Genomic DNA, 26467 nt, shown 5'->3' on the forward strand with positions numbered 1-26467 from the left:
ACTACACACCGTGGAGAGGAGCAACACTGCAGAACAATACAATCCCAGTTGTATCATCCCTAATAAAACATAAATTATGTAGGCTTACTGTGGAGACACAACTGTGTAAGACTCACTTCCAAAGGAATCGAAGGTTGCTTCAAAGCGGAGATATAATCAGAAGCATCCTTTAATCTGACACAGCATGTACAAGTTATGAAGCAGTAGTAATGCTATTTAAATGCAAAATCCTATTTACCGCTCTCTTGCCTTGGCATTTCTCCTGTCTCTCAGTTTAGACAATGCATATTCAGAGTTAGTAATTTATGGGTGGAGACAGGGAGAAAAACAATGACATATGAACTTAAATGACTATTTGAGCTCCTAGAGACGTAAATTCACTCTATAATATTCGATGTGGCCCTTTATTTAGTATAATTTATAACTACATGAAAGAGTTTGCGAAGAGATGAGTGGTAGAAGAAATGAAAAGGAGTGAGAGCGGAAATATATGAGATTTATTAATACTAGAACTGGTAGAAGAGGATCCTGGAAAATGTCTCAAGTGGCTTGCTCCATATTCATCAAAAACTGAAGACATTTTTGAAGCATCATATGACACTTGAAATATGTAAGAAAAAACTATCTCAAAATAGGATAGCAAGGCAGGGGGGCTTGTTAGTTGCAACAGCTATGACATTGTCATTTTGGCATCTACATGTGTAAAGTGGGCCAGAGCGATAGTCATGGCCAAGCTGCTTCCCGGTTACCTTCTGGCACTTTACAGGATCACATCATGTAGCCATCTCCTGAAGGAAGAAGTGCTTGACACTTTGACCACATCATGTGGTCATTTCATGAGGAAGAAATGCTGGACTCTTTGAAACGTGTTGAATAGAATAAAAACTACATGTTCGAATAATTTGCTGAGATTTGACGTCTTCCATATGCAGCAGCGTGGGAGACATCCAGAAATTATTCCTATCTTCATACTAATCGGTTTTGTAACCCATGGATCCACAGCAGCTGTACAAATGATTTAAAAATGCTTTTAAATCATATATCAGGTTACTACAACCTGATTAAGAACTATAATTGTATTTCAGATAAGACCCTATTTCTGCTACTTTATCCCTAGTATTTTAACACGTTTAAAGAAGCACGCCCTTCATAGTTTTTTATCCTCTTAATATATTGAAGTCATCATATTATTTAGCACTGTGTACTTACAATTGCTCATTTTGACTTTCTACCCAGCTAATCCTTCTCTTTTCTCTACTCTAGAAACAGGAAGCCTCTTGTCCCTGCATTTATCATTCTCCGCGATGTCGTAGGCGTAATGGAGACGAGAAGAATTAGCTGGATAGAAAGGCAAAATGAGTACACAGTGCTATATAATATGATGACTGCAGTATATTAATAGGATACAATTTTTGATGGGAGGATGAGTGCTTCTTTAAAGAATTTTGTTTTAAGGTTTACAATAAGCTTACACTTATTTTATTTCCTCTCCACTCATTTAGGATGTGTTATCAATTTAAGATCATGGGGGTCAAACACCTCTCACCCCCTCGATTAACTGTTATCAGCTCTGATGGTGGCTCGATATCTAAACTGTGTATAAATCCATCGAACAGTTTAGTTATCACTGCCGTGTATTAGCAGATCAGCTGCTAAATAATAAAGGGTGGCCAAACACCTTCAATAACTATGAGCTGAATGCTTGTTTGGCTGCAAACTTTTCCTCCTGAACTGACTGCATATTTTTCAGTGGGGATTGGGGCTCATCCATGGATACAGCTTTGTAATTTCACATGCTTAATCCTTCTTTCCTTGGACATCATCTGTCAGGGGAGAGTTGGAAGTCCCCTTACTCTTAAGATAGTTGGCCAGTCTTAAAAAAATGAACAGGTTGTCCATTACTTTTACATTGCTCCACTATTCTTAGAATAGGTCATCAATGTCTGATTGGTTGAGATACACCATCAAACACCCCCCCCGATCACTCCCAGTCAGCTATCCCTGGAGCTGGATGTGATAAGTTGCGGAGCTGCACAACAAAACTCGTTCAACGGCATATTGGCTGTGGCCGGGTACTGCATATCCAACAACTATTCAAATCGATGCAGCAACTGAGCATGTCCATCTGTAGCTGGCACCAGGAACAGTTGATTGGGGGCGGGGGTTTGCCGAGTATCACACCCCCACAGATCAGATATTGGAGACACTTTATAAGTATAGGTCAATGGAAAATTCCTAGACAACCCCTTTAAACTGGTTCGGCAGACTTTGGCCTGATGTTTATGAGCACACCTTCAAACTAAAAGCATGAATCCCTTATTAAATATTTATGAGCAGCCATTCTGATTAAAATGCACGGATAAATTTTAGGAAGGTTACAGAACAAATGTCACAACTTTTTTGTTAATTAATTTTACTCCATAAATTCATATGTTTTAGAATAATTTGTGAAAAATGTAACGTATACATATTTGTACAATAAATTTAACAATTCATGACTTTTGATACATGATTTGATATGGTTTATTACTTCACGGGATCAATTATTTATTTTTTTTCGACATGAGGTTTAGCAAAAAGAAAGTGGAATTGCTGATTGCTTTCAGACCGATTGCAATGTTTGAGATGGCCCTGGTGCTGACATAAGAAGTATTGTGTTTTGAGCACATTACCAATAAGTTTGCAATAGAAAAACTTATAGCTGCCAATTTATAGTAATGGGAAAGCAGCTATAACTGGACTGCTATGTGCCCTATAGCCATTCATCATTTTATATTGGATTACAGCAGAGATGTCAAACATTTTGTGTTTAAAATTCCATGTAGGCCTGCGATTGGTTTATTGCTATTAGATTGCACTTGATCTCTGAAATGAATTTATTGCATGAATACTTTTGCCAAGAAGCCCTGTTTTTATCAGATCACTAATAGTCAAGACCCATGTGACTTCATTTAATAAACGCTACATTTGCTGTGGCAATTTGGGAATGGCCTTACATATTTGGTCCTCAGATCAAATCGAATATTTATTTGATAACATCAAATATAGCAGCGAAAGGTAACTCAGCTGGCACATGAGTCATTAAGAAAGCCCAAATCTTGGCACGCAACCCTCCATAGACTATATTGACAGCTCTATCATTCTGAGCTGGTCCCAGTGACAATGATTACGTGACTAAGCTTTTGACATTGGAAATTTTATGCTAGAATTCACAATCCACATCTATGTTGATATGCCATCTAACAATTACGGTAGGTTGTGTACTCTCAGCCAAGTTAGAGTCAGGAGATTTCTAGAAAAAAGGGGCAACCTCCTTGTCTCGTGTAATAGTCAAATCTGTAAGAGACCTTTAAAGCCTCCAAAACCTTCCAAAAATCATTGCTCCCCAAAATTGAGTTTGGATGATAAGAGGCACATTCAATGAGTGGGGAAAGAATATGCCTAGGGCAGCAAACTGAATATTTTCCCAGGATGGAAGGAAATATGAAGAATTAGTAGAAAGAATGACCCATTTTGCTTGCTAGGGAACTTGGCCCCTACAAGGTTTCCTTAAACAATTCCTTTAAAAATGAGAAAATCATAGGACTTTCCATATCTTGTATGAAATGACAACCCTCAATGAAACAAAATATTCCTCAATATAGATTGTACAACAGACTATGATGTAAAAAGAGTGTGAAATACATGCATTAATTGGGCTTGTCAAATCAATAGAACTTGTAATTGCCCAATATGCTATTATTCCCTACAACATAAAGCAAAGGGACATACCTTAGATAAAGTAACTGAAGAAGATTTCAGTTTGACTAGTTAACTTGAAAATTATAAAATGCTTTTAGTTCTCATTTTCATGAAAGTAATTTCCCAGTTAAGTATTATGTGAATGGTACACTAACAAATGTCGTAGACTTCAAGCAGCCAAGAAGCAGCCCTGGATATCTTCCATTTGGTAGATTTCACCTGACTTTTAAATAAAATTAAACAACTATTTTTAAAGATCTAAACCCGGCTAGTGAGATCCACACAGGAAGTCTGACATTTGGAAAATCACTTATTGAAAATACTAAACATGCTAAAAATGAAATGTCTGCCAGAAGACAAATAAGTGACTAGCTTTCCACTCCAGCCAAGTTCATTTAAAGTAATTGACTAAAGTAAATACAGTCAAAGACTTTTCATCAATTGATTTGACATTTATCAGTCTATTTAATGTTGAGGCTCAAAATGCAGTATTTTTTTGCTTTTCCCTCCAGAAAAGGTTTATTTAAAAGAAATGTGTATTTTCAGAGACAACTATCAGTTGGTTTATGTTGGAATATGTTTTGTGTATCAACTCCATTCCTCTCTATGAGTGTTTAGTTGCTAGATTTGTATGCGGTTTATAAAGTTAAAAAAAACTCCCAGAGGCTCACACAGGGATAGCATGTGTCTGTATTTCCTGTTTTTCCTGTCTGTGCATGGAAGATGAAGCAGCCTGCTGTAGATGCTGCACAGATAGAGGCACACAAATGAGTTATTCCTGATCTATTAAGCTTATCATATATTGTTCCTGAATAAAGAAGCTCAGTTGTCACACGCTTGGAGAGTATCCAGAATAGTCCACTGCCAACAGGTTATGGGTGCAGAGTGACACAGAACCCCACAGTAACACAGCAACAGAAGCCCAGAGCAAAAGCAGCACAGAGCAACAGAGAAGATGTCCACTAGCAGCCTCACTAACCAGAACTATGAGTCCTGGAAATTCAAGGTGAAGATGCTGCTCATAAGAGAATGTACATGGAAATATACTCAAGAAAGAGTGCCTCATCCTTTACCAGATAATTTGCTAGGGAACGATCAGAAAGCACAAAGCACGATCTCCCTCAGTGTAGATGATAATCAGATTGTGCATATATGCAAGAGTGCAACTGCAAAGGAGATGTGGGATGAGTAACTAAAAAAGTACATAAAAGATCAAATCTCAGCAATAAGCTTTATCTCATGAGAAAGCTGTATCAGTCTAAGCTAAGTGATGGACAGAATATGCAGGACTATATAAGAAACACCCTAGAGATTGTGGAGCATCTCAGGGGTACTGGAGAAGAAATTGAAAGATTTTCATGCTGCTGCACTCCTATTAAGTGGTCTTCCAGAAAATTATGACACACTCATGACTGCAGTAGATGCATGGCCAGATGATGAGCTGACACTAGAGTATGTTAAAGGCAACCTTGTGGATGAATTCAAGAGAAAAACTCAGCATGTAAGCAGTAGTATTGAATCCAGAGCAGAAACAGCATTAAAGACACGAGATTTCCCTAAATATAAGAGCAAGCTAAAAGAAATTCATGAATAATAATAGCAATTTTATTTATATAGCACCAACATATTCTGCAGCACTTTACATTTCAGAGGGGACTTGTACAGATGATAGACATAATAGCATAACAGTAATCACAAAGGTCATAACAGATACCAAGAGGAATAAGGGCCCTGCTCACAAGCTTACAATCTAAGAGGAAAAAAAAAGGGAGACACGAAAGGTGGGTGGTAACAGTTGCCTTCATTGTTCAGACCAGCCATAGTGTTGAGTATGTAACAGTACGGACACAGAGGGATAATAGATGCTTAAAGCATGTGGGAACGTGATGCAGGGAATCTGGTTATGGTAAAACTTTTGACTGTGCCACCCAGGGATAGTTAGGTTAATGTGTTGAGGCGGTAGGCCAGTCTGAATAAATACGGTTTTAGGGCACGCTTAAAATTGTAGGGATTGGGGACTAATCGTATTGACCTGGGTAGTGCATTCCAAAGAATTGGCACAGCATGTGTAAAGTCTTGGAGACGGAAGTGGGAGGTTCTGATTATTGAGGATGCTAACCTCAGGTCATCAGCAGAACGGAGGGCATGGGTAGGGTGGTAGACTGAGATGAGGGAGGAGATATAGGCTGGTGCTGAGCTGTGCAGTGCTTTGTGGGTGAGGGTTATACGTAAGTTTGTACTGGATTCTGGAGTGGATGGGTAACCAGTGTAATGACTGGCACAAGGTAGAGGCATCGGTGTAACAATTGGTGAGGAATATGATCCTGGCTGCAGCATTTAAGACAGATTGGAGGGGGAGAGTTTGGTAAGAGGGAAACCAATTAGTAGAGAGTTACAATAGTCCAGACGAGAATGAATAAGAGAAACCGTAAGAGTTTTTTCAGAATCAAAAGTAAGAAAAGATCGAATTCTGGAAATATTTTTGAGATGCAGATAACAAGAACGAGCTAGTGATCGGATGTGGGGGGGTGAATGAAAGCTCGGAGTCAAGTATGACCCCAAGACAGCAGGCATGTTGCTGGGGAGTAATTGTGGAACAACATGCAGAAATGGCAATGTCGGGCATAGGTACATTAGTAGATGGAGGAAACATAAGGAGTTCAGTCTTTGACAGGTTCAGTTTCAGATATAGTGAGGACATGATGTTAGATGCAGCGTTTAGACAATCGCTGGTGTTTTCTAGAAAGGCTGGCGTGATGTCAGGAGAAGAAGCATATAATTGGGTGTCATCAGCATAGAGATGGTACTGGAAACCAAATCTACTGATTGTTTGACCAATAGGGGCAGTATACAAAGAAAAGAGTAGGGGGCCTAGAACCGATCCTTGAGGAACCCCAACAGTAAGTGGAAGATGTGGGGATGAGGAGCCAGCAAAAGATACACTAAAGAAGCGGTCAGAGAGATAGGAGGAGAACCAGGAGAGAACGGTGTCTTTGATGCCGATGGAGCAGAGCATAGTGAGGAGGAGCTGGTGATCCATAGTGTCGAATGCTGCAGAGAGATCCAAGAGAATTAGCATGGAGTAGTGACCATTAGATTTAGCTGTTAGTAGATCATTAGAGACTTTAGTGAGGGCAGTTTCAGTAGAGCGTAAAGAGCGGAAACCGGATTGGAGAGGGTCGAGAAGAGAGTTATCAGAGAGATAGCGGATCAGATGGGAGTGGACCAGGCGTTCCAGGAGTTTAAAGATGAGGGGAAGATTAGAGACAGGTCTATAGTTAGCGGCACAGTTTTGGTCGAGGGATGGTTTCTTAAGTAATGGCTGTGTGATGGCATGCTTAAATGAGGAAAGAAAGATACCGGAAGAGAGAGAGGTTAAATATTTTGTAAGGTGGGCGGTGACAGCAGGGGAAAGGGACTGGAAGAGATGTGATGGAATTGGGTCTCTAGTGCAAGTGGTTGGGTGAGAAGATGCAAGGAGTCTGCTTACTTCTTCTTCTGTGACTGGTTCAAAATCAGAGAGTGAGCTAGATGCTGTGGGGGAGGAAGGAAAATGCATGGTATGAGGTGATTGGGAGATAATTTCCTGTCGGATATGGTCAATTATTTCTTTGAAGTAATTGGCCAGATAGTCGGCTCGAAGATCTGTGGTTGGGGTCTGCACTATTGGGTTCAGTAGGGAATGAAAAGTGTCAAAGAGACGTTTAGGGTTCTTGGAGAGTGAGGTAATGAGGGTGTTGAAATAGGTTTGTTTGAAGAGGTGAAGGGCAGTGTTGTATGTTCTAAGCATAAACTTATAATGGATGAAATCTTAGTGTTTGTTTTGTATGTAAAAAGCCCGGCCACCTTAAAGCAGACTGCAGAATTTGGAAAGCAAGAATGAGTCAGCTTAAAAAGCAGAACAGTTCACATTCACGCCACTTGGCAAGTGATAAGGTTTTAAATACTAGAGTAGGGACTGTCCCACAAGGGTTGCCGTGACGTGGTGGGATGGCTTGTACATTATTTTGATCAAAATTATGTTTACTAAATACCCTTATTATTATTATTACCTTTATGCATTATTTGCAGTATATTTTTTACTTTTAGTTCAGGATATTTGTGTTTTTTGCTTTCTGTTTTCTCTGGTTAATGGTCATGTGTTAAAATGCATTTACATTGTGCATACACATTAACTTACTTGTCTCAGTTCAGATTTGTTTTTTATTCTTTGAAGTAATTGGCCAGATAGTCGGCTCGAAGATCTGTGGTTGGGGTCTGCACTATTGGGTTCAGTAGGGAATGAAAAGTGTCAAAGAGACGTTTAGGGTTCTTGGAGAGTGAGGTAATGAGGGTGTTGAAATAGGTTTGTTTGAAGAGGTGAAGGGCAGTGTTGTATGTTCTAAGCATAAACTTATAATGGATGAAATCTTAGTGTTTGTTTTGTATGTAAAAAGCCCGGCCACCTTAAAGCAGACTGCAGAATTTGGAAAGCAAGAATGAGTCAGCTTAAAAAGCAGAACAGTTATCAAAGGGTTAAAACAGCTATAAAAGAAGATTCTGCATGTGCTGTAGCTGCATTTAATGCCAGTACAGGCCCATCTGCAAAGCATATATGGTGTATAGATTCTGGTGCAAGCAGTCATATGACAAATAAAAAGGATTTCTTCACTGACCTTAAGAAAAGCAAGTCAGAAAAGGGCATCTTAGCTAATGGTTACTATATGACTTCAAAAGGAGTAGTACACGGCTCCCTCCACTGTCCAGTTTACTCAGCATAAAGCAGAAAGATCCAAATAAAGGATGTTTTCTATGTTCCCAGCCTTGAAAGCAATCTTCGGTCAGTAAAGAAGCTCACGCAAAAGGGAATGTAGATACCCTTAGAGATAACAGCTGCATCATCTCAAAAAAGGGTCACACTCTTGCAGAAGGAAAAATCCAAAATGAACTTTATCAGCTAAAATGCAAAGAAAGAGTGTACAGTTCTAGACAAGATCTACATAAGGACTGTATCCATGTATGGCACAGACGTCTTGGGCACAGAGACCCAGAAGCAGTAAGACTAGCTCAACTTGCAAATGGTATTGAAATCAACCAGTGTAGTCAAATGATGAAGTGCATTAGCTGTCTTAATGGGAAAATGTCAAGAAAATCCTTTCCTAAAATAAGCACCACTAGATCTGCACAGCCTCTGGATCTGATACATACAGATGTACAGTATGCGGTCCAATGAGTGTTTGAACTCCTAGCAAGAAAATATATTTTCTCACATTAATTGATGACTACTCCAGACATACTGTCACCTACCTGCTTCACAGTAAGGATGAAGTTCCACAGAAGCTTGAAGAATATCTTGCTGTAGTGTCTAACAAATTTGGAAGAATGCCAAAAGGTCTGTGTGTAGATAATGGAACCGAATATACAAGTTGTAAGGTGCAAACCATTTTGAAAAAGGATGGAATCATGTTCCAGACTACCATTCCATACAACCTAGAACAAAATGGCATTTGGAGAGAGAAAGAACCGTACTCTCTGTGAAAGTGGAAGAAGTATGCTGTTTAATGCAAATCTACCTACAATGTATTGGGGGAGAGGCCATCATGACAGCTTGCTATCTTCAAAACAGAGTGCCAGGTAAAGCCACAAATAAAACTTCATTTGAGCTATGGAACTGCGAGAAGCCTAACCTGAAGAATGGCAGGATATTTGAAAGCAAAATGTTTATGTATGTTCCCAAGAAAAAACGCTCCAAGTGGGAATCACACGCAAAGGAAGGAGTCCTGGTGGGCTATAGCGAAACTCAAAAGGCATACAGAATCCTGCACCCAGAGACCAACACAGCGACAATCATCAGAGATGTAATGATTGAAGAAAACACTGTATCACTCAAATTCCATGAAGTTACACCAGTTATTCAACCTAAGAAGCAAGAACAAGAATCTCAATCATCAAACCCAGATGCCAAAAAGGAAAACACTGAAGTGTGGATAAGTTCTGAAGTCACCAAGGAAGACACAGAAGAACCAAGTCAACCTCCAGTCAGGAGATCAGAAAGGCCAAACAAAGGTATCCCAGCCAGATGCCTTTTTTATATGGTCAGAACACTTCCTGAACCAGAGCCACAGTCATGGCAAGAGATGCAAAAACTGCCTGTTCACGAGAAGCAGATGTGGATAAATGCCACTAATGAGGAGATTGAGTCCCTTCACCAACTCCAGACATGGAAGCACACTGAGCTACCACAAGGAAAAAGAGCTATCGAATGTAAGTGGGTCTTCAAAAATAAATATCACTCAGAAGGTAAAGTTCACCGGTTTAAGGCAAGATTGTTTGCAAAAGGGTACTCACAAAAGTATTGTGAAGGTTATGATGCTACATTTTCTCCAGTTGCGAAGCAAACCACATTCAGAACTTTAATGTCCTTAGCTGCAATTCAACAGATGACAGTGAGACATTTTGACATCAATACAGCCTTCCTACATGGTGACATTGAAGAAGACTTGTACATGAGCCAACCCGAGGGATATATTAAAAAGGCTGAAGAGCACCTTGTTTGTAAAATACAAAAATCTCTCTATGGACTTAAGCAGTCGGCAAGAGGTTGGAACTCGAAAATGAACAAAGTTTTAATGGATGAAGGATTTAAAAGATCTCAAGCTGATCCATATTTGTATAGGAAAAATGTAGCGAAGGAGGAGATGTATGTTCTCCTATATGTAGAACATGTAGTCATGTCTCATCAAGATGAAAAAGAAATTGCAAAGCTAGGTGAAATTCTCAACCAGCACTTTGAAACTAAGGACCTTGGAAATGTGACATATTATTTGGGAATCCAAATCCAGAGAGAGGAAAATGGGAGTTTTCTTCTCAACCAAAGTTCTAAAATTTCCGGAATACTAAACCAGTTTGGAATGTCAGATGCCAAAGGTGCGTCAACACCAATGGATCCATCCTACTTAAAGTTCGAAGGAGAAGATGATCTGCTACCCAGCATTGAGAGTTACAGACAAGCAGTGGGGGCGCTTCTGTACATAGCAACTACAACTCGTCCACATATCACAGCCACAGTCGGAATTCTTTGCCAACGTGTAAGCAAGCCAGGTCAAAGAGACTGGAATGCAACTAAGAAAATTCTTCAATATCTTAAAGAACCGCAAAGGCTAAATCTTAAGATTTCTGCATCAGGAGATCTCACTCTCAGGGATTATGTGTATGCAGATTGGGCTGGAGATTCAAGTGATCGGAAATCAATAAGTGATTACTTGTTCAAGTTAGGAGAAAATTCAATTTCTTGGTGCAGCACTAAACAAGTGTCAGTCGCATTATGTTCTACAGAAGCAGAATATATGTCTACTGCTTATGCAAGTCAAGAAGTAATTTGGTTGAAACAACTTTTGAAAGATTTCAGCAAGCCATTAGCTCAACCAACAGTTATCTATGAGGACAACCAAGGATGAATTAAACTTGCCAGCAGTGAGAAGATTAGTGCAAGGACTAAACACATTGATGTAAAACATCAACAATTAGGTGACTTTGTGGAACATGGTGTACTCGAGTTTGTTTATTGCGAGTCTGACAAGATGATAGCTGATGGTATGACAAAGCCATTATCAAGAGCCAAGTTTGTGGAATTCAGAACTGCAATGGGACTAAAGGTACTGTCACACTAAGCGATATCGCTAGCAATATCGCTATAACTTGTGACGTTATAGCGATATTGCTAGCGACATCGCTGTGTCTGATACTTAGCTACGACCCGCTCCCCCGCTGGTTATCGCTGATCGCGAGAGAACGTCCTAGACTGTTTCTCGTCGTCAGCTTCCTGCGGCGCTTCCTGTGGAGAGACGAGCAACAAGCATGGACGCGGGCGGGAGGACGCAGGATCGCCTAGTGTGACAGGTAAGTAGCAACCCCCATCCCCAGCGATGTCGCTGGTGAGATCTGCCTGTGTGGTAGCTCACTAGCGACCACTTAGCGATGCACCAGCGATCCTGACCGCGTCATATCGCTGGTCGGGATCGCTGGTACATCGCTAAGTGTGACAGTACCTTTACAGTATAAGTAGTTGTTGAGTGGGGGAATTGGAATATGTTTGGTGCAGCAACTCCATTCCTGTGTATGAGTGTTTAGTTGCTATATTTGTATGCTATTTATAAAGTAAAAAAAAACTCTCAGAGGCTCACACAGGAAGAGCATGTGACTGTAGTTTCCGTTTTCCTGTGTCTGTGTATGGAAGATGAAGCAGCCTGCTGTAGATGTAGCACAGATAGAGACACACAAATGATTTATTCCTGATCTATTAAGCTTATCATATATTGTTCCTGTTTGTTTCTGAATAAAGAAGCTCTGTTGTCACACGCTTGGAGAGTTTCCTGAATAATCCGCTGCCAACAGTTTACTAGCTATATGACATTTCTAAGTATGTGGTATAAGGTTGCAGCTGGACAGGTCCTGGATGGGAGATATGTGGCACCGAGTTGGCTAGCTTCAGTGATGTAGGACCCAGAGAAGCAGGCTTCAGCATGGAGCGTTCTGATCATTTTTTTAATGGGCCCAGATTTTGAGTCCAGGGTTTAGGAATGGCCAGAAGAGCTGGGTAAGACTGGCCGTTACCATAATTCCAGTTCAGCTGCCTCATTCAGTGTCTGGGTATGAGAGATGGAAAGACCTTTACTGTGGTTTAGTCTCAGCCAGAGACAGAAGTGTGGACTGTAGTTTATATGTGTGAAACCACATTGCTGGACACTGTACCGTATGCACTGTGTTTGTTTCTTTTCCAACTTTTATGCCGAAGAAAAGGCTGTTTTCTGTTTTCTGTTCATTTGCTGGAAGTTTAAGAGCTGTAATAAACCTTCCTGTTTGCCATAAAGACTTTGTGAGTGTGTGTACCACTGCCAGAAAGCGAGGATCCCTACATTGATTTATAATTTTCATTTTCTTTATTTTTGGCTGCTTTTCTTTTTGTTAAAAGGGTATTCCTAGGATAAACTGATCACAGGAAAGGTAAAATGAAGCATGGCACAGTGCCCATTGAAATGTTTCATGTGATTTATTTCTGCATTGTGTCCTCCATAGGTGCTCTTTATCGCAACACTAATAGACTTCGGACCATAGATCTACATTCTATACCACATTAGTGATTTCCTTAAGTTGCATTTACCTTATGTAAGTTCAATATAGGATGTTTCCTTTAGCTCCGAAAATTGACATTGGGAAAAATCCACATGGATTTCTACTGACTACGACTTCAATCTAACCTGGATTCTCAAAATTTATGCTATGACATGAATTACCTCCATAACCAATAGGATACTTCTATTGTACGTATTGTGGTAGCAAACTTCAATGAAATCAACGAGGTATATTTATTAATATTGCCTAATTCTTAGGCAAGCTGACAAATTATGGGGTGATTCCTTAAGATCAGTGTACTGCCCTCCAGTATTAAAGAAGTGCTCGCTGGTGCGCACTGATCGGATTCATTTAGTGGTGTGAAAATCAGGTGCATCTTATATTCAGCGTGCGCTGCTGTTGCCAGAAATTTCTAGAGTAAGTTACGCCATACATAACTTATGATGAATTTGATGGGCCGACGTGACCATACCCCGTCCTGCTCATGCTGTGCTTAGTTTGGTGGAGCTGGTTGGGACTAGCATATAAACCACAAAGGTTGCAATATTATTGCCCAACTGCTGAGTTGCACAAAAATATTGCGAATTATTAAGATTTCTGGCATAAACATCTTTATGAATAACTCCCTGTATCATCTGAAAATAAAAGCCAATGGAGAGGGTGGAGAAACTGGAATGAGAAAAAGAAAGAAAAAAGATAATGCCGAGGATTCTATTGAGAAGGGGGAAAACTACTAAAATCACCGGATACAAGTCTTATAATGGCCAAAATTGGAGGAATTCATCCAGTACACATACATGACAGTGGATACGGAAAGGTTACCTGAAAGTGCAATTGCATTTTAACATATCAGTGAAGTTAATTCACTCTGACTCAAATGTACATTTTCAAGACTCCCTATATTCTATAGATCCTTTGAACCAAACAGAAGAGCAAAATTGCTTTGTTACTCCACTGTACAAAAGAGGTAGCCAAACCTTTGTCCTCTTCTCTCATATCATTACTTGCTTTGCTACTATTTACTGAAGATGTACCACTCAGAGTTTCCATTATGCCCACCATTAGACTCAATCTACCAGTAAAGCTGGCAATAATGAGACTTCTTTGCTTTTCCTGCACTTAAAAGCGGCATAATGCTTGCTTGGGGAAAGTAGAGAGAAGATGTCAGTCAGCCAATAGCTGAGAAAAGGATATAAATTTGCTTTCTTATCTCAGTGCTTGATTCACAGATACACTGCTGAGTACTACTACATAATATGTTGTTCTTGCTTCTACACATGTGCTACAGAGAAACTGGAGAGCAATAATTCCTTCTGTCTTTTTGCACTGTGAATGGGGGACATCATCGCAGCTGGATACCCACTAAACAACTGCAAATAAATTAGACCTAGAGTCCATAGAGGTTAAAACTGATAAAAAAGCAGGAAACATGTCATGTAATAATCAGATATTCTGTTATTCCTCACATACACACAGATGACAGCTTATAGTAAGTCTGAGAAAAAACAATTGAAAGACAGTGATATATGTTTATTTGTATTTATTTTTATTAAGATTAGATTTTGTCTTAAGAGTGTAGATTAGGAGACTTCTCGGTGGGGAGAAATGCTTTTTATATCACTGCATTCAACATGTTACCCATATTATTTTTTATTACAAAACATGATGGTCACTGTCATTGTACTAGGTCCCGGAAACAAATTGAAAACAAATCAGAATTCTGGACAACGTTCTTCAAGACCAACACTGTAGGATCGATGTGACCAGTCTATGCCTCCATTTAACAGGACAACTCATTATGCTGCAGGTCAAAGTCAGTCAATTACAATGAGAGAGAATTGACGCTCTCCTCTGTAGCTTCATTCACCTTCTTCTCTTAAGATCTGAAAAGAGGACACTTAATTTCTACTTCTAAACCAAGAACATCCCAGACTTTGGTGATTGAACGACCAGACCTTAAAGCATTTTATGTGCAAGCATGTAAGAGGATAATTGCTTTATGCATCTTTCTAAAAAAAAAAAAAGATCCTAATGATTATCCTACTTTTCACGTAGATAGGAAGGTAGGAAAGTGAGAACAAAATGGAGAAATATAGAAAAAATCTGGTATAGCACCAATCCAAAATTTTTTATTATTTTGGCACTTGAATAGTGCCACTAATCTCAATTACATTACCCTAGTCTTATACTTACCAGCCGCTGTCTTCAGGTCTTCCCGGCGCCACTGTCTTGTGACCACAACTTCTGACTGACCGGAAGTCAGAGGTAAAGATCACACGTTCTCAATGGAAGTCCATGAGAGCTTCGTTTTGGCTTCATTCTGGTTCTCATAGACTTACATTGAGTTGTGGCGTCCTGATCACTCAACAGACACTGGAGCGATCCGACAAGTCACAAACTACTGGAGAACCGACAAGAGCATAGATAAAGATGGTGGCCAGTACAGTTGTGGACAAAAGTATTGACACCCCTGCAATTCTGTCAGATAATACGCAGTTTCTTCCTGAAAATGATTGCAAACACAAATTCTTTGGTATTATTATCTTCATTTAATTTGTCTTAAATGAAAAAACACAAAAAGAATTGTCCTAAAGCCAAATTGGATATAATTCCACACCAAACATAAAAAAGAGGGTGGACAAAAGTATTGGCACTGTTCGAAAAATCATGTGATGCTTCTCTAATTTGTGTAATTAACAGCACCTGTAACTTACCTGTGGCACCTAACAGGTGTTGGCAATAACTAAATCACACTTGCAGCCAGTTGACATGGATTAAAGTTGACTCAACCTCTGTCCTGTGTCCTTGTGTGTACCACATTGAGCATGGAGAAAAGAAAGAAGATCAAAGAACTGTCTGAGGACTTGAGAAACCAAATTGTGAGGAAGCATGAGCAATCTCAAGGCTACAAGTCCATCTCCAAAGACCTTAATTTTCCTGTGTCTACTGTGCGCAGTGTCATCAAGAAGTTTAAAGCCCATGGCACTGTGGTTAACCTCCCTAGATGTGGACGGAAAAGAAAAATTGACTAGAGATTTCAACGCAAGTTTGTGCGGATGTTTGATAAAGAACCTCGACTAACATCCAAACAAGTTCAAGCTGCCCTACAGTCCGAGGGTACAACAGCATCAACCCGCACTATCCGTCGGCGTCTGAATGAAAAGGGACTGTATGGTAGGAGACCCAGGAAGACCCCACGTCTTACCCCGAGACATAAAAAAGCCAGGCTGGAGTTTGCCAAAACTTACCTGAAAAAGCCTAAAATGTTTTGGAAGAATGTTCTCTGGTCAGATGAGACAAAAGTAGAGCTTTTTGGGCAAAGGCATCAACATAGAGTTTACAGGAGAAAAAAAGAGGCATTCAAAGAAAAGAACATGGTCCCTACAGTCAAACATGGCGGAGGTTCCCTGATGTTTTGGGGTTGCTTTGCTGCCTCTGGCACTGGACTGCTTGACCGTGTGCATGGCATTATGAAGTCTGAAGACTACGAACAAATTTTGCAGCATAATGTAGGGCCCAGTGTGAGAAAGCTGGTCTCCCTCAGAGGTCATGGGTCTTCCAGCAGGACAATGACCCAAAACACACTTCAAAAAGCACTAGAAAATGGTTTGAGAGAAAGCACTGGAGACTTCTAAGGTGGCCAGCAATGAGTCCAGACCTGAACACCTGTGGAGAGATCTAAAAATGGCAGTTTGGAGAAGGCACCCTTCAAATATCAGGGACCTGGAGCAGTTTGCCAAAGAAGAATGGTCTAAAATTCCAGCAGAGCATTGTAAGAAACTCATTGATGGTTACCGGAAGCGCTTGGTCGTAGTTATTTTGGCTAAAGGTTGTGCAACCAAGTATTAGGCTGAGGGTGCCAATACTTTTGTCTGGCCCATTTTTGGAGTTTTGTGTGAAATGGTCAATGTTTTGCTTTTTGCTTCATTCTCTTTTGTGTTTTTTCATTTAAGACAATTTAAATGAAGATAATAATACCAAAGAATTTGTGATTGCAAACATTTTCAGGAAGGAACTGAGAATTATCTGACAGAATTGAAGGGGTGTCAATACTTTTGGCCACAACTGTAAGTATAATACTAGGTGCAGGGAACTTAGATTAGTGGTAACATTCCAGCAGTGAAATAAAAAAAATGCTGGAGTGGTGCTTTAAGACAAATAACTGTCTAAAAAACATATAGGAAAGCAGAAAATGTATTTTGTACAATATATTTCATAAAATCTCCAGATCAGACTCTATAATAAAGTTATCTTATAGAGGCAAATCAATGAGTCCATTAGATATCTTTCAGCATACGACGGAAGGACTTTCGCAAGGACAGTGAGCTAGTTCACAAGAATATAGAACCAGTCACAATAGAAATGCACTCTCATGTTGACTTTCTCTTCATAGCTCTCCTGCTGTACAAGCTAAACAGTTCTTGTCTGTCAAAGTAAAGTAGCATAGGAATAGATACTAGAAAACATGTCATGCAAAGCCGCCAGTAAGGAAACTAAGTCCCCCAAGACTCCCTGAACAAATGCAATAAAAATGTACAAAATGTAGCAAGCAAAGAATCCATATTCCAGAGGCAATTCTATCCCTGGAAATAGCAAAGTGTGAGTGCTAGTGAGCATGTAAACTTCTAGTATTATAGTAGGTGACAACCTAACCACTGGTAACATACAGTTGGTAGTTTACATTCTGAGCACTATAAGTCTTAAAAGGGAATAATCAGAAAATTGCAAATTGTTTATATCAGGTATGTAAGGCTGGTTTCACATTTGCGTTTTTTAGCGCTGGAAAAAAACGCACACCTGCGCATGCGTTTTTTCCCCTATATTTAACATGGGTGCGCATACCTGCGCACTGGTCAGCGCATGTATGCGATTTTCATGCGCTGCGTTTTTTTGGGGTGTGCGTTGGGATTTTCCAGACGCAGCATGTTGCATTTTTTGGCCCTGCAAAAAAGCGCATGCGCACATATGCGCACGTTTTGCACTAAAAATGGCCATTATAGCCTATGGATGCGCATATGTGCGCACTGGCATGCTCATGTATGCGTTTTTTTGCATATGCGTTTTTTTTTTTAAACCATGGAATTTAGGGGTTTGGGTTAGAGTTAGGGTTAGTTAAGGGGGTTTAGGGTTAGGGTTATGGTCAGGGTCAGGGTTAGGGTTAGGGTTAGGGTCAGGGTTAGGGTTAAGTATGGTTTTGTTAAGGATTAGGGTCATGGTTAGGGTCAGGATTAGGGTTAAGCATGGTTTTGTTAAGGGTTAGGGTCAGGGTTAGGGTTAGGGTTAGGGTTAGGGTCAGGGTTAGGGTCAGGATTAGGGTTAAGTATGGTTTTGTTAAGGGTTAGGGTCAGGGTTAGGGTCAGGATTAGGGTTAAGTATGGTTTTGTTAAGGGTTAGGGTCAGGGTTAGGGTTAGGGTTAGGGTCAGGGTTAGGGTTAGGGTTAGGGTTAGGGTTAGGGTCAGGATTAGGGTTAAGTATGGTTTTGTTAAGGATTAGGGTCAGGGTTAGGGTCAGGATTAGGGTTAAGTATGGTTTTGTTAAGGGTTAGGGTCAGGGTTAGGGTTAGGGTTAGGGTTAGGGTCAGGGTTAGGGTCAGGATTAGGGTTAAGTATGGTTTGGTTAAGGGTTAGGGTCAGGGTTAGGGTTAGGGTTAGGGTCAGGGTTAGTTTTAAGTATGGTTTTGTTAAGGGTTAGGGTCAGGGTTAGGGTTAGGGTCAGGGTTAGGGTTAGGGTTAGGGTTAGGGTCAGGGTTAGGGTTAGGGTTAGGGTCAGGGTTAGGGTTAGGGTTAGGGTTAGTTAGGGTTTAGGGTTTGGGTTAGGGTTAAGTATGATTTGGTTAAGGGTTAGGGTCAGGGTTAGGGTTAGGGTTAGGGTCAGGGTTAGGGTTAGGGTTAGGGTCAGGGTTAGGGTTAGTAAAGTCATGGTTTTGGTAGTGTAGAGGGGCCACCTAAAAATGTTGGAAAAAAACGCAAATGCGGTAAAAACGCGCTAAAAACGCATACAAACGCATAAAAACGCTGCGTTTTTTTCATGCATGCTCATAAAAATGCTTGAAAAAAACGCAGCAGTTGTATGCTTATGTATGCGTTTTTTCAATGCGTTTTTTTGCGGGAAAAACGCGCTGCAAAAAAAAGCAAGTGTGAAACTAGCCTTACATGCGCTAAAAAAATGGCAATTTTTTTACACCATGATCTTTATGAAAGCAAGCATAATAAAATCAAATTAGTAATCTTACAATCTCACACTGGCCACTGGGGCATTTTCATACTTGATGTCCCTTTAGGAAGCATCTATAGCAGTTTCCTTATCATCAGAGGCAGCATGTGACGCTCATCACGTCTCACAGCCAAGCCGTGAGTCAGAATAGTCAAGAAGTCCAAGGTCAGAAGCCAGGAGAGAAAGTCATAAACAGAAGGAAGAGACAAAAGCGTGGTCAGGTAACATTCCAAGGTCAGAATACCAGGAGGATAACAGATCACAGCAGAAGGGGTTAACCAGACAGATGGTCAGAATGTATTCTAAGATCAGGCAACAAAAGATCAAGCATACAGAAGTCAAGGCACAGGGAGCACAAACCTACTACATGACTGTATGTATGTCAGAGGTCTGGGAGAAACAGCTCAGTTAAGTAGCTTGGTAATCACCCGTAATAATGAACACTTGGAGACATCAGACACCTCCTAGTCTGAGATTGGATAATTGAGCTGTCAATCAACACATTGACAGCTCAGCACACCCCTGTACCAGATAGGATGGTTGAGCTGTCAATCAAAATGCTGACAGCTTCAGCACGCCCCTGTACCAGATTGGACGGCTGAGCTGTCAGTAACTGCATGCCAGACACACTGAGGGGTGGAACCGTGACACAGCATTACAATATCACCTGTACCCACAACTGAAAACACGGGATCCACCATTCACATTAGGTGAGGTTTACAGCTGACCCACCTCACTTCACAATGACCTTTGCTCATTAGGTGCTTCAGTACAAAATATAAGGACAAGAGGATAACACAATCTGTTCATTGCTGCTAATTAGTGATGAGTGAAGTGCTGGGATAAGGTGTTATTGGAGCATGCTCGGGTGATAACCAAGTGTCTTCGGCGTGCTCAAAACATATAAACATATATTCGAGTCCCAGCGGCTGCACGTCTCGAGGCTGTTAGACAGGCAATCCTTGCTTGTGTTGCAGCTAACAGTCACGAGACATGTAGCCGCAGGGATTGAACATATTTTTCGAGCATGCCGAAGACACTCGGTTAGCAGACGAGCATGCTCCAATAACACCTTATCCCACACTTTGCTCATCATTACTGCTAATATATAGAAGGATTTCCTGAAAGAACGAGAAGTGTAAAACTACAAGATTTCTAAATTTTATTTTTAATGTGATCTAAAAAAAAACATACATTATCAAAAATTTGTTAAAAGAATACATTGAACAGAAAAATCCTGATTTAAACAATAGGTCGTTTTCTAATTACGTATTCCTGTTAAATAATTTCCTGTAAGCTAAACCTCATAGATTTTTATACTTAAAGACACAATTGCGCTTTAGGAGTCACAGATACGTTATTGCTTCCATGAGGCCATTGATCTTACCTCTGAGTGAGATGTATAGAAGGTGTCCCGCTTAGCAATATTTGCATAATCCATTGATTTAATCTCATATATTACTGGTGGGCTTTGCTTCCTCCATTCCACAAAGTATGGGAGCTAGAATATTAAAAAAATAATATCATTATCTTTATTTAACACAACAAACCCATTGCTTAGCACTGAACCAACCAAATCATTAATTCAATAATCTCTGAGCCTAGATGATTCAGGCAAGCGGAGCAGCATATTTCATTTTCTGAAGATTTCACATTCTTTTTTCTTTCTCTTGTTTTAATTAAATGAACTTCACTTCAAGACAATGATTTATAACGGCTCATCAAAGGTTCCCAAACATCTTTCATGTGAAAGCAAGGGAGGAACGGTCAGATGAAAAGGGAGACTACAAACTTAAATGTCAGGAAATGAGAAAATCTGCTTCTTATTAACCCAAAAGGGCAAAAAATAAGCATGCTCAATTTAATTCTGTACTGTGAGGTAGCGCTGTCATTCGGGTAGGGGATACGCGCTTGGCAGCCACAAAACTAGATCCAGCACGGGTTTTCCATACAACAAGCATAGTCCATGCGGTTTATTCAACATCATAAACCTACAGCAGCAACTGGAAACAGCATAGAAACAGCAGAGCGTCCATGACAAAGCTTCACTCTGTAAACCCTGTTCACACAGGTTGTACAATGTCCAGCATACAGGCTCTCTTAGCCTCACTTATCTCACCCACGTCTAGGTTTCCTCATGGCTGCTTCAGCTTACTGCAGACGTTCATTCCCTCCCCTGGGAACTCTCAGACACGTGCAGCCATTCACCACAGCCACTTCACAGGCTGTTAGCCAGGAAGCTCCATCTCAGCGGGACCTTCCACACTGGACCAATCGGGTCCCAGCATTCACCACATGTGACCTACCCTAGCCACATTATATGGTCCATAGCCACGCCCACCTGGTCACATGACTATGACCTCATCACAGGTCCTTCAACCACTCACACTCTTTACAACAGTGTTCTTTAAACCCACCCCCTGGGTGGGTTGTAGGTAACCAGGCTCGCCCATCTCCCTAGTTACCTGGAGACTTCTCCCTGACACATTGAAGCAACACCTCAGCAATATCATTGCTGATCAACACATAAGTCTCCATCTCAAGGCCACCCACCTTGAGATACATAACAGTCCTTCCATATTCTGCCACTCATCCTCTCTTGGGACATCCACACAGCGCCCCCTAGCGGACACAGTGGTCATTACACCACAGTACGTACAATAGTATTCTCCCCCAGAAACACTGTTTGTCCATGAATTGTATTAATGACACATTGATTTCAATGGACAATGTGTAACGCTTCATGTTCTGTACATAAGGAGTCTGAATAAGGACGCAAATACTGTGTGGATCGGTACTAATAACCCATAGGATTGCAAATCCCTGAGAGACTGTGCATCAAATCACCCACTAATAAGGCCACGTTCACACGCTCAGTATTTCGTTAGTATTTCACATCGTTATTTGTAAGCCAAAACCAGGAGTGGAACAATCAGAGGAAAAGTATAATAGAAACACGTCTGTATTTATCACCCCCTCACGGTTTTGGTTTACACATACTGATGTAAAATACTGACCAAATGCTGAGCGTGTGAACATGGCCTCACATAAAGATCTATAATGCTGTTACATGGGGTGATCAGACCCTTGCAGGGAAATTTTCAGGGAGACTTGCAAGCATTTTTTTATGAGCAAAGAAAGCACTTTCATCTCTTACGCCACTTCATAATGCCACTTTTTTAGTACCCAATTAAAAAAAACTAAAAGTGTCACAAACAAACGTTTTTAGGAAAAAAAATAAAAATAGCAAAGATAGCTTGGGCTCTTCATCAATCCTCTCTACTGTCTTTCTTTCAAAGTTCTTTTTATTGAACAAATTAAAAAGAAACAAACAATGGAAGTGAGATATGACTGAAAGCAATAACAGTAGCTTTTAAAGGGAATCTGTCACCCCTTTTTTGAGATATCATATAATGATATCATTCAATTGTGTGTCACATAAGGATTCTCTTAGTACTTTTGCTTCCCCCTGACCCCGCACCTTTCATGCATAAATACCTTTTTTATATTGGTTCAGATGTATGCAAACTGCCACGGTCCGGTCTGATGGGCGGGGCTTATTCAACTGCCCCCCTCCCTGTCTCGCTCTACACAAGAAGAAATGCATAGAGCAAGACAGGGAGGAGGGGGGGATCAGGTGAATAAGCCCCGCCCAGCGGACCGGACATGAAAGGTGCGGGGTCAGGGAAAAGCAAAAGTACTAAGAGAATCCTTATGTGACACACAATTGAATGATATCATTATATGATATCTCAAAAAAGGGGTGACAGATTCCCTTTAACAAATATTTCCATTCAAGATATACTTAAGTAAGTTTTGTATGCAACACTCAATCACTTCAGGATTACAGAATATAGAAAAATTCAATATTCATTATAAAGAGGGAGAGAGATGAACAATCAAAATGGGAAAGAGGAAGGAAGGGGGAGGATGGAAATTGAAGAGAAGGGGAGGAGGGGGAGTGGGAGAGAAGGGAATGAAGCTAGAGGAGAGGTGGGGGTGGGGGGTAGCACTTTGGGATATGCATATAGAATAAAATTATGGCACAATTGTTGAGTAGAAGGATGATTGAGTCCTAAAGTGGATCCAGTGATTCCAAATGTCTTGAAAGTTATTAGTATTGTGATTTACCTTAGCCGCTAATTCTTCTATGTGGAAAATTTTGTCTATTTTAGTATAGAGTTGTTGAGAAGAGAGTAGAGTTGAAGAATTCCAATTAGTAGGGATCAGGGATTTCCGAGCTGCAAGGATATATTGTGCTAGTTTAGTATCATCTTTATTGTTCTGCCATAGTGGAAGGTTTAGTAATATATTTTCTGGCTTTAATGTAACACATTTGCCCAACACCTCTTTTATAACTGTGGATATTTTCTCCCAAAAAGGTTGAAGGATCTGACAGGACGACCAAATGTGAATGTAACTGCCCTCATTTTTTCCACACCTCCAACAAATATTTGCTGAAGTGTGGTGCCACCTATGGATCTGGCTGGGCGTAATATACCATCTGGTGATAATTTTGAATGAATTCTCTTGCATTCGTGCGCAGTGTGAGGGGCCGTGAGTGCTTCTATAGATTTGTTTAACTTGTGTTTCAGAAAAGGAGTTACCCAAGTCCCTTTCCCAATGAGCTAAATATGCTCATTTTAGGGGCACAGTAATCTTGAGTAAAGATCGATAGATTACTGAGAGAATTTTAGTGGGTATTTTAGTTTTGGCACACAAGACTTCATAGGGCGTTAGAGGTCTATCTAGATTCACTAGATGATTTTGTTGTCGGAGGAGATAGGAAAGCTTTCCATGTTGTAGGAATGTAAGGCTTGATAGTCCTGGTATTTTACATATTTCCTGCAGGGTTCCATCTTCAAAGAGTCGCTTGATCGAGATTTTTGCAGCTTGATGATATGTGATTTCTAGTAGATCAGTGATTTTTGTTAGTGGTGAGAGAGGGGAGCTAGAGCTTTGTATGACTTTCCCCAGATCTTAATTGTGGCCAGAGTGTGAATATTGTTGCAGTTAAGTGGTATTGGAAAGGTAGTATGACCCAGCAAGATAGATCGTAAGGGGAGTGGAGACATTGATTCTTCTATTTTAAGCCATTGTTTATCTACTGTGCCTCTGATCTAGTCAACTGTTCTGGCGAGATGTTTAATATTTTTTTCAATATCTCGTGCCCCGATCCCTCCCATGTCTTTTGGTAAGGTGAGCGTTTTAGAATTGATACAGGGTTTGCATCTTTGCCAGATATATTTAAAAAACAAGGAGTATACTTTTGCTAAAAATGATGTGGGAATTTGAATGGGAAGCATATTGAAAATGTAAATACATTTCGGTAGAATTAAGCTTTTTAAGATATTTTTGCTTCCTATCCAGGATAAAAATGTGTCCTTCCATGAGTGAATACAGGTATTCGTAGAATCTACTGTAAGGCTGAGTTCACACGTGGCGGTTTTTTTGCGTTTCCGCGGCGGTTTTAACCGCACGATTTTGCCGCGAAAACGCAAAAAATAAGCATCCCATGCATTCCTATGGGATTCCGCAATGCTGTGCTAATGCTGCGGTTTTTACCGCGGCGGAATCGCTTAGCGGTAAAAACCGCAGCATGCTCATTAATTTGCGGAATCGCGGCGATCCCGCACCCATAGGAATGCATTGTTCCGCTTGCTTCCTGCATGTGGCTGTGCACACCATGCGGAAAGTGAGCAGAACATTTGTGGATGGTACCCACGGTCCGGAGGAGAGGAGACTGTCCTCCAGGCTTTGGGTACCATATCCCTGTAAAAAATAGAATTTAAAAATAAAAAATATTGTATTCTCACCCTCCGACGTCCCGCGCAGTCTACCAGCTTCTCTTCACGCTTTCGTTCCCAGTAATCCTTTGCGAAAATGCCCGCGATGGCGTCCGTTCTCGCGGGATCGCGAAGTCTCGCGGTCATTCGCGCGACGTCATCGCGAATTAAACGAGACGTCGCGATCCCGCGAGAACTGACGTCATCGCGGGCATTTTCGCAAAGGATTACTGGGAACGCCTGCGCGGGACGTCGGAAGGTAAGAATAATACCGTTTTTTATTTTTTTTTACATTCTATCTTTTACTACTGATGCTGCATAGGCGGCCTCAGTAGTAAAAAGTTGGTCACACTTGTCAAACACTGTGTTTGACGAGTGTGACCAACCTGTCAATCAGTTCTCCAAGCAATGCTACAGATCGCTTGGAAAACGCTAGCATTTTGCAAGCTAAATACGCTCGGGAATTTAAAATGCGATTTTCCCGCGGACTGGAATTCCGGAATTCTCGCGGTAATTTCCGCGAGAGTTCCGGTACGTGTGCACTTAGCCTAATACTGGTTTGAGGTTAAGATCGAAGAGGTCTTTGTCTGAAGCACTCAATTTAATACCCAAATATGTTAAACTCCTAGATTGCCAGGCAAAGGAGTAATCAAGTCTGAGTCTCTCCATTGTGCATTTAGACAAGCCTAGGCTCAGTACCTCAGATTTAAGCCCCCAACTCACATAGCGAGATCGCTAGTGAGATCGCTGAAGCGTCACTGGTTTTGTGATGCAACAGCGACCAAGCCAGCGATCTTGCTACATGTGACACGCTGCGGCGACCGGCCCCCCTGCTGGATATCGCTGATCGTGCTCAAATGTCCTGGGCCATTTTTCATCGTTGGTGTCCCGCTAGCCAGCTCGCATTGCTGTGTTTGATCCCGATGAGCGACCTCATTGGCGATGCAGAACTCAGGGACACAGGCGGGAATCATCAGAAAAGCTGCTGTGTGACAAGGTACCAACGACCGCCGAGGTCGTTATACGGATCACCGTATCGTTGCTGCGTTGCTGAAGAGATCTTCCTGTTTGGCAGCTTACTAGCGACCATTTAGCAACGCACCAGCAATCCTTACCAGGTCGTATCTTTGTTGGGATCGCTGGTGCGTCGCTAACTGAAATGGGACCCTTAGCTTCATTCATTTTAAAATTAGAGAGTCTGCTATATCTGCCCAGAATTCCCATTACAGCAGGTAATCCTCTCAGTGGGTTTGATAACACAAGTAATAGGTCATCAGCGAAAGCAGCTGTTTTGTAGTGAGAGTCTTGTATCTGCAAGCCCTCCACCTCGGGACATTGCTGGACAGCTTGTAGAAGAGGCTCCATTGCCATTGCAAAAAGTAATGGGGGCAGAGGGCAGCCCTGCCTTGTCCTGTTATGAATTTGAAACAAGTCCGTAAGGGAACCATTGATACTAATCATCGCGGTAGGGATCGCATACATTCCCATAATTGCAATTATTATTGAGGGGGGGAGCTGAACTTTGCTAATGTCTCTTTTAGGAACAGCCAGTCCACCCCGTCGAATGCTTTTTCTGCATTAATACTCAATAGTGCTAATGGGATTTTGTGCAGTT

At 40.9% G+C, this 26467-nt stretch overlaps 1 protein-coding gene across 2 annotated transcripts in view; it reads right to left on the minus strand.

Moving 5' to 3' along the window:
* Window positions 1–26467, minus strand: part of TMEM108 (transmembrane protein 108) — a 307039-nt gene that overhangs the window by 217686 nt on the left and 62886 nt on the right. For both annotated transcript variants that reach the window (XM_073569551.1, XM_073569543.1), the window contains exon 2: window positions 20454–20567. The gene's annotated coding sequence lies outside the window, so the exon portion shown is untranslated. The remainder of the gene's footprint in view (window positions 1–20453; window positions 20568–26467) is intronic.

Source organism: Dendrobates tinctorius, unplaced genomic scaffold, assembly GCF_039654945.1.
Source record: "Dendrobates tinctorius isolate UK_male_01 unplaced genomic scaffold, ASM3965494v1 ptg000005l, whole genome shotgun sequence".
Classification (NCBI taxonomy): Eukaryota; Metazoa; Chordata; class Amphibia; order Anura; family Dendrobatidae; genus Dendrobates; species Dendrobates tinctorius.